Genomic DNA, 8,099 nt, shown 5'->3' with positions numbered 1-8,099 from the left:
AAAACCCAATATTTGTTTATTAAGTCTCGGAACACATTTTTGTTCTCGTGGACCCATCATGGGTCTTGGAACGCATTTGTGGTCCTTGGGTCCCATTTTGCATCCCGAAACTTGTGTTTTGGTGCTTGATCCCTATTTTGGGTGCCCACCTTGCACCAAGTGCGCACCCGGGGCAAACCGAGCGCCTTGGTGCACCGGGGCAAGATCGAGCGTGCACCCGAGGCGCCCCGAACATGCACCAAGGTGCACTCGGCCCACATGTGAGCGCAGGTCGTTGCGCCCGAGGTGGTGTGTGGGCACCGCGTTGCAGACGGGACACTGCACGCACACGACGCCCCCTCCAGGTGCACGCACGTAGGCCGGGCCGGGTGCACACCCGACGCCCTAGCAAGGTGCGCGCACCCGGGCAGGGCTCACACTTGGCGAACGGGGCGCACTTCGCGAGGGAGGGTGTGCACCTCGACGGGGGTGGGTGGCCGGGGTGGATTCGCACGTGGGTCGCGGTTTGCTAAGTACACACTGCGACAAGCTCATAACGGGTGCGATCATACCAGCGTTAGTGCACCGGATCCCATCAGAACTCCGCAGTTAAGCGCGCTTGGGCCGGAGTAGTACTGGGATGGGTGACCTCCCGGGAAGTCCCGGTGTTGCACCCTTTTTTAGTTTTTCGCCGGGCGTCGCAATGCTATTTGAATAAACCTTTTGCCCGTTTGCGTTCTCGTCGGGGCCGGGCCGGGCCGGGGTGCGCTGCCCGCACTACCGCGCGCGCGGGGGCGACACCGAGCGCGCACCCGAGGCGCCCCGAGCACACAGGCCACGGTGCAACCCGGGCGTTGTGCGCGCACCCCGGTGCGCCCGAGGTGCTGCGCGCGCACCCAGGTGAAATCGGTGTGCACCTCGGCCAGTGCGCGCTCGGTCGAGTCGCGCACGTTGGCCAAGGTGCACGGTGATGTTTCTTACTCTAAGGTTCCGCACCAGACGCCCGGGACAGGTGAGCGAAGCTGGGCGGGGCCGGGTGCGCGGCCGGGGCAGGTGCACGCAGCTGGAGAGAGCTTTGGAGCACACTTCGGAGCGCACCAATGATGCGCTCCATTCAAAAGTTTCCTGAAAAGGCAAAAAAAGTTGAGATTATAGAATTTCCCACTTGAGAGATTGTAAAAAAAAAAAATTTAAAATGAAGGAAACGCGGGTGCCAAGGTGTGCGCAGCCCAGCCAAGGTGTGCGCACCAAGGCGCCCACCCTGGCGAAGGTGCACGCAAGGTGCGCACCCGAGGCAAACCGGACAATTAACCCAACTTTCGACTTCGCGCGCACCTTGGAGCGCACTTCGGAGCGCTCCTTGGTGCGCACCAATCTTGGGCACCTCGGAGTGCACCATGGCGCCCACCAAGGTGCGCACCCGGGGCAAACCGAGCTCCGACTTCGTGCGCACCTTGGAGCGCACGAAAGGTGCGCACCATGGCGCCCACCAAGGTGCGCAGCCCAGCCAAGGCGTGCGCATCAAGGTGCGCACCCTGGCGAAGGTGCGCACCCGGGGCAAACCGAGCTCCGACTTCGTGCGCACCTTGGAGCGCACAAAAGGTGCGCAACCCAGCCAAGGTGTGCGCACCCCGGTCAAACCGAGCTCCGAATCGTGCGCACCAGAGGTGCACGCCATCGTGCGCACCTTGGAGCACACTTCGGAGCCCTCCTTGGTGCGCGCCGATGTTGCGCACCTCGGAGCGCACCCGGGGAAAACAATGCAATTAACCCGACTTTCGACTTCGTGGGCACCTCGGAGCGCTCTCGGGTTCGCACCTCGGAGCACACCGAGGTGCGCACCTTTGATGCGCTGCCTTCACCAATTTCCAGAAAAGGCAAGAAAACATTGAGAAGGTGTGCGCACCGAGGTGCCCACCCTGGCGAAGGTGCACGCGAGGTGCGCACCCGGGGCAAACCGGGCTCCGACTTCGTGCACGCCGCACCTTGGAGCACACTTCGGAGCGCTCCTTGGTGCGCACCAGGGCGCGCAACCCAGCCGAGGTGCCCACCCCGGCGAAGGTGCACGCGAGGTGCGCACCCGGGGCAAACCGGGCTCCGACTTCGTGCACGCCATGGTGCCCACCGCGGCGAAGGTGCACGCGAGGTGCGCACCCGGGGCAAACCGGGCTCCGACTTCGTGCACGCCGCACCTTGGAGCACACTTCGGAGCGCTCCTTGGTGCGCACCATGGTGCCCACCAGGGCGCGCAACCCCGCCGAAGGTGCACGCGAGGTGCGCACCCGGGGCAAACCGGGCTCCGACTTCGTGCACGCCGCACCTTGGAGCACACTTCGGAGCGCTCCTTGGTGCGCACCATGGTGCCCACCAGGGCGCGCAACCCCGCCGAAGGTGCACGCGAGGTGCGCACCCGGGGCAAACCGGGCTCCGACTTCGTGCACGCCATGGTGCGCACCGCGGCGAAGGTGCGCACCCGGGGCAAACCGGGCTCCGACTTCGTGCACGCCGCACCTTGGAGCACACTTCGGAGCGCTCCTTGGTGCGCACCAGGGCGCGCAACCCAGCCGAGGTGCCCACCCCGGCGAAGGTGCACGCGAGGTGCGTACCCGGGGCAAACCGGGCTCCGACTTCGTGCACGCCGCACCTTGGAGCACACTTCGGAGCGCTCCTTGGTGCGCACCATGGTGCCCACCAGGCCGCGCAACCCAGCCAAGGTGTGCGCACCAAGGTGCACGCGAGGTGCGCACCCGGGGCAAACCGGGGTCCGACTTCGTGCACGCCGCACCTTGGAGCACACATCGGGGCGCTCCCGGGTTCGCACCGGCGTTGCGCACCGTGGTGGGCACCTCGGAGCACACCAAGGTGGGCAGCGAGGTGCGCACCTTTGATGCGATGCCTTCACTAATTTCCATAAAAGGCAAAAAAAAAACGAGATTTTAAAATTTCCGTTTTGAAAGATAGTGAGAAAAAGGGAATGCTGGTGCCATCTTGAGCCCGCCCTGGTGCGCAGCCCAGCCAAGGTGTGCGCACCAAGGTGCCCACCCTGGCGAAGGTGCGCGCCCGGGCAATTAACCCAACTTCCAACTTCGCGCGCGCCAGGGTGGGAGCGCACCCAACAACCGGGCCTGGGAAGAGCCAATGCGAGAAACCCCACCAAACGCTCTGACAAAAAAAGAGGGGGCGCTCCAGTAACCCCGCTTCGGAGCGCACCCTGGGCAAACCCAGCCAAGGTGCCCACCCCGGCCAAGGTGCAGGCGAGGTGCGCACCCGGGGCAAACCGGGCTCCGACAACGTGCACGCCGCACCTTGGAGCACACTTCGTAGCGCTCCCGGGTGCGCACCTCAGAGCACACCAAGGTGGGCAGCGAGGTGCGCACCTTTGATGCGCTGCCTTCACTAATTTCCAGAAAAGGCAAAAAAAAAAGGAGATTTTAAAATTTCCGTTTTGAAAGATAGTGAAAAAAACGGAACGCGCGTGCCATCTTGAGCCCGCCCTGGTGCGCAGCCCAGGTAAGGTGCCCACCCTGGCAAAGGTGCGCACCCGGGCAATTAACCCTACTTCCGACTTCGTGCGCGCCAGGGTGGCAACCGGGCCTCGGAAGAGCCAATGCGAGAAACCCCACCAAACGCTCCGACAAAAAAAGAGGCGGCGCTCCAATAACCCCGCTTCGGAGCGCAGCCGGGGCAAACCCAGCCAAGGTGCCCACCCCGACGAAGGTGCACGCGAGGTGCGCACCCGGGGCAAACCGGGCTCCGACAACGTGCACGCAGCACCTTGGAGCACACTTCGAAGCACTCCCGGGTGCCCACCGGCGTTGCGCACCGTGGTGGGCAGCGAGGTGCGCACCTTTGATGCGCTGCCTTCACTAATTTCCAGAAAAAGGCAAAAAAAAATGAGATTTTAAAATTTCCGTTTTGAAAGATAGTGAAAAAAAAGGAACGCGGGTGCCATCTTGAGCCCGCCCTGGTGCGCAGCCCAGGCAAGGCATGCGCACCAAGGTGCCCACCCGAGGTGCACACCCGGGGCAAACCGGGCTCCGACTTCGTGCAGGCCGCACCTTGGAGCACACTTCGGAGCGCTCCTTGGTGCGCACCATGGTGCCCACCAGGGCGCGCAACCCAGCCAAGGTCTGCACACTAAGGTGCCCACCCCGGCGAAGGTGCACGCGAGGTGCGCACCCGGGGCAAACCGGGCTCCGACTTCGTGCACGCCATGGTGCCCACCGCGGCGAAGGTGCACGCGAGGTGCGCACCCGGGGCAAACCGGGCTCCGACTTCGTGCACGCCGCACCTTGGAGCACACTTCGGAGCGCTCCTTGGTGCGCACCATGGTGCCCACCAGGGCGCGCAACCCAGCCAAGGTGTGCGCACCAAGGTGCACGCGAGGTGCGCACCCGGGGCAAACCGGGGTCCGACTTCGTGCACGCCGCACCTTGGAGCACACATCGGAGCGCTCCCAGGTTCGCACCAGCGTTGCGCACCTTTGATGCGCTGCCTTCACTAATTTCCAGAAAAGGCAAAAAAAAACGATATTTTAAAATTTCCGTTCTGAAAGATAGTGAAAAAAACGGAACGCGGGTGCCATCTTGAGCCCTTCCTGGTGCGCAGCCCAGGCAAGTTGTGCGCACCAAGGTGCCCACCCTGGCGGAGGTGCGCGCCCGGGGCAAACCGGGCTCCGACTTCGTGCACTGCATGGTGCCCACCAAGGCGCGCAACCCAGCCAAGGTGCCCACCGCAGCGAAGGTGCACGCGAGGTGCACACCCGGGGCAAACCGGGCTCCGACTTCGTGCACGCCGCACCTTGGAGCACACTTCAGAGCGCTCCTTGGTGCGCACCAGGGCGCGCAACCCAGCCGAGGTGCCCACCCCGGCGAAGGTGCACGCGAGGTGCGCACCCGGGGCAAACCGGGCTCCGACTTCGTGCACGCCATGGTGCCCACCGCGGCGAAGGTGCGCACCCGGGGCAAACCGGGCTCCGACTTCGTGCACGCCGCACCTTGGAGCACACTTCGGAGCGCTCCTTGGTGCGCACCATGGTGCCCACCAGGCCGCGCAACCCAGCCAAGGTGTGCGCACCAAGGTGCACGCGAGGTGCGCACCCGGGGCAAACCGGGGTCCGACTTCGTGCACGCCGCACCTTGGAGCACACATCGGGGCGCTCCCGGGTTCGCACCGGCGTTGCGCACCGTGGTGGGCACCTCGGAGCACACCAAGGTGGGCAGCGAGGTGCGCACCTTTGATGCGATGCCTTCACTAATTTCCATAAAAGGCAAAAAAAAAACGAGATTTTAAAATTTCCGTTTTGAAAGATAGTGAGAAAAAGGGAATGCTGGTGCCATCTTGAGCCCGCCCTGGTGCGCAGCCCAGCCAAGGTTTGCGCACCAAGGTGCCCACCCTGGCGAAGGTGCGCGCCCGGGCAATTAACCCAACTTCCAACTTCGCGCGCGCCAGGGTGGGAGCGCACCCAACAACCGGGCCTGGGAAGAGCCAATGCGAGAAACCCCACCAAACTCTCTGACAAAAAAAGAGGGGGCGCTCCAGTAACCCCGCTTCGGAGCGCACCCTGGGCAAACCCAGCCAAGGTGCCCACCCCGGCCAAGGTGCAGGCGAGGTGCGCACCCGGGGCAAACCGGGCTCCGACAACGTGCACGCCGCACCTTGGAGCACACTTCGTAGCGCTCCCGGGTGCGCACCTCAGAGCACACCAAGGTGGGCAGCGAGGTGCGCACCTTTGATGCGCTGCCTTCACTAATTTCCAGAAAAGGCAAAAAAAAAAGGAGATTTTAAAATTTCCGTTTTGAAAGATAGTGAAAAAAACGGAACGCGCGTGCCATCTTGAGCCCGCCCTGGTGCGCAGCCCAGGTAAGGTGCCACCCTGGCAAAGGTGCGCACCCGGGCAATTAACCCTACTTCCGACTTCGTGCGCGCCAGGGTGGCAACCGGGCCTCGGAAGAGCCAATGCGAGAAACCCCACCAAACGCTCCGACAAAAAAAGAGGCGGCGCTCCAATAACCCCGCTTCGGAGCGCAGCCGGGGCAAACCAAGCCAAGGTGCCCACCCCGACGAAGGTGCACGCGAGGTGCGCACCCGGGGCAAACCGGGCTCCGACAACGTGCACGCAGCACCTTGGAGCACACTTCGAAGCACTCCCGGGTGCCCACCGGCGTTGCGCACCGTGGTGGGCAGCGAGGTGCGCACCTTTGATGCGCTGCCTTCACTAATTTCCAGAAAAAGGCAAAAAAAAATGAGATTTTAAAATTTCCGTTTTGAAAGATAGTGAAAAAAAAGGAACGCGGGTGCCATCTTGAGCCCGCCCTGGTGCGCAGCCCAGGCAAGGCATGCGCACCAAGGTGCCCACCCGAGGTGCACACCCGGGGCAAACCGGGCTCCGACTTCGTGCAGGCCGCACCTTGGAGCACACTTCGGAGCGCTCCTTGGTGCGCACCATGGTGCCCACCAGGGCGCACCCGAGGCAAACCGGGCTCCGACTTCGTGCACGCCGCACCTTGGAGCACACATCGGAGCGCTCCCAGGTTCGCACCAGCGTTGCGCACCTTTGATGCGCTGCCTTCACTAATTTCCAGAAAAGGCAAAAAAAAACGATATTTTAAAATTTCCGTTCTGAAAGATAGTGAAAAAAACGGAACGCGGGTGCCATCTTGAGCCCTTCCTGATGCGCAGCCCAGGCAAGTTGTGCGCACCAAGGTGCCCACCCTGGCGGAGGTGCGCGCCCGGGGCAAACCGGGCTCCGACTTCGTGCACTGCATGGTGCCCACCAAGGCGCGCAACCCAGCCAAGGTGCCCACCGCAGCGAAGGTGCACGCGAGGTGCGCACCCGAGGTGCACACCCGGGGCAAACCGGGCTCCGACTTCGTGCACGCCGCACCTTGGAGCACACTTCAGAGCGCTCCTTGGTACGCACCAGGGCGCGCAACCCAGCCAAGGTGCTCACCCCGGCGAAGGTGCACGCGAGGTGCGCACCCGGGGCAAACCGGGCTCGGACTTCGTGCACGCCGCACCTTGGAGCACACATCGGAGCGCTCCCGGGTTCGCACCAGCATTGCGCACCTTTGATGCGCTGCCTTCACTAATTTCCAGAAAAGGCAAAAAAAAGAAAAAAATGAGATTTTAAAATTTCCGTTTTGAAAGATAGTGAAAAAAACGGAACGCGGGTGCCATCTTGAGCCCGCCCTGGTGTGCAGCCCAGGCAAGTTGTGCGCACCAAGGCACCCACCCTGGCCAAGGTGGGTCACGGGGTGGGTCCTAGGGTGGGTAACGGGGTGGGTACTAAGGTGCGTGCCAAGGTGGGTCATAGGGTGGGTGCCAAGGTGGGCACCAGGGTGGGTGTGCACCAACCCTAGCCAGGGTAGGTCACGGGGTGGTTGTCGGGGTGGGCGTCAAGGAGCCAAGGTGGGTGGCAAGTAGCCAAGTTGCGTGCCAAGGTGGGTGTCGGGGTGGGTGCCAAGGATCCAAGGTGGGTGCCAAGGAACCAAGGTGGGTGTCTGGGTGGGTGCCGAGGTGGGAGCCAGGGTGGGTCCCAAGGTGAGTGCAAAGGTGGGTGCCAGGGTCAAGGTGAGTGCCAATGTGGGTTCCAAGGTGCCAGGGTCAGGGTGAGTGCCAATGTGGGTTCAAAGGTGCTAAGTTGGGTGCGAGGTTGGGTGCGAGGGTGGGTGGGTGCCAAGGTGTGCTAGGTGGAAGCCCGGGTGGGTCGGCATCCCATGGGTGTCGAGTTGGGTGCCTGATGGGTGCTTCTTGTCAAGTTTTAGTCGTCGGGACTCATTTCGAGCCTTAGAGGTCGTTTCTTGTCCGGTTGCCCTGTCTTCGACCTGGGAACCCAATTTTGGTCCTCGGGTCCCATTTTTTTTTGTCTCGCATCCCACTTTTGGCCTGTGGCCTTTTCGGGGTCGATTCTCGTTTTGGGCATCAGAGCATGTTTCTTCTCCTAAAACCCAATATTTGTTTATTAAGTCTCGGAACACATTTTTGTTCTCGTGGACCCATCATGGGTCTTGGAACGCATTTGTGGTCCTTGGGTCCCATTTTGCATCCCGAAACTTGTGTTTTGGTGCTTGATCCCTATTTTGGGTGCCCACCTTGCACCAAGTGCGCACCCGGGGCAA

At 62.5% G+C, this 8,099-nt stretch overlaps 1 non-coding gene across 1 annotated transcript; it reads left to right on the top strand.

Moving 5' to 3' along the window:
* Nucleotides 1-537: 537 nt before the first annotated feature.
* On the top strand, nt 538-656 carry LOC131867019 (5S ribosomal RNA). The gene has a single exon (XR_009365617.1). It is a non-coding gene; the product is annotated as a 5S ribosomal RNA (ribosomal RNA).
* Nucleotides 657-8,099: the final 7,443 nt, after the last annotated feature.

Source organism: Cryptomeria japonica, unplaced genomic scaffold (assembly GCF_030272615.1).
Source record: "Cryptomeria japonica unplaced genomic scaffold, Sugi_1.0 HiC_scaffold_161, whole genome shotgun sequence".
Taxonomy (NCBI): Eukaryota; Viridiplantae; Streptophyta; class Pinopsida; order Cupressales; family Cupressaceae; genus Cryptomeria; species Cryptomeria japonica.
The sequence above is the reverse complement of the archived record's forward strand: the minus strand, read 5'-3'. Positions and strand labels throughout refer to the sequence as shown.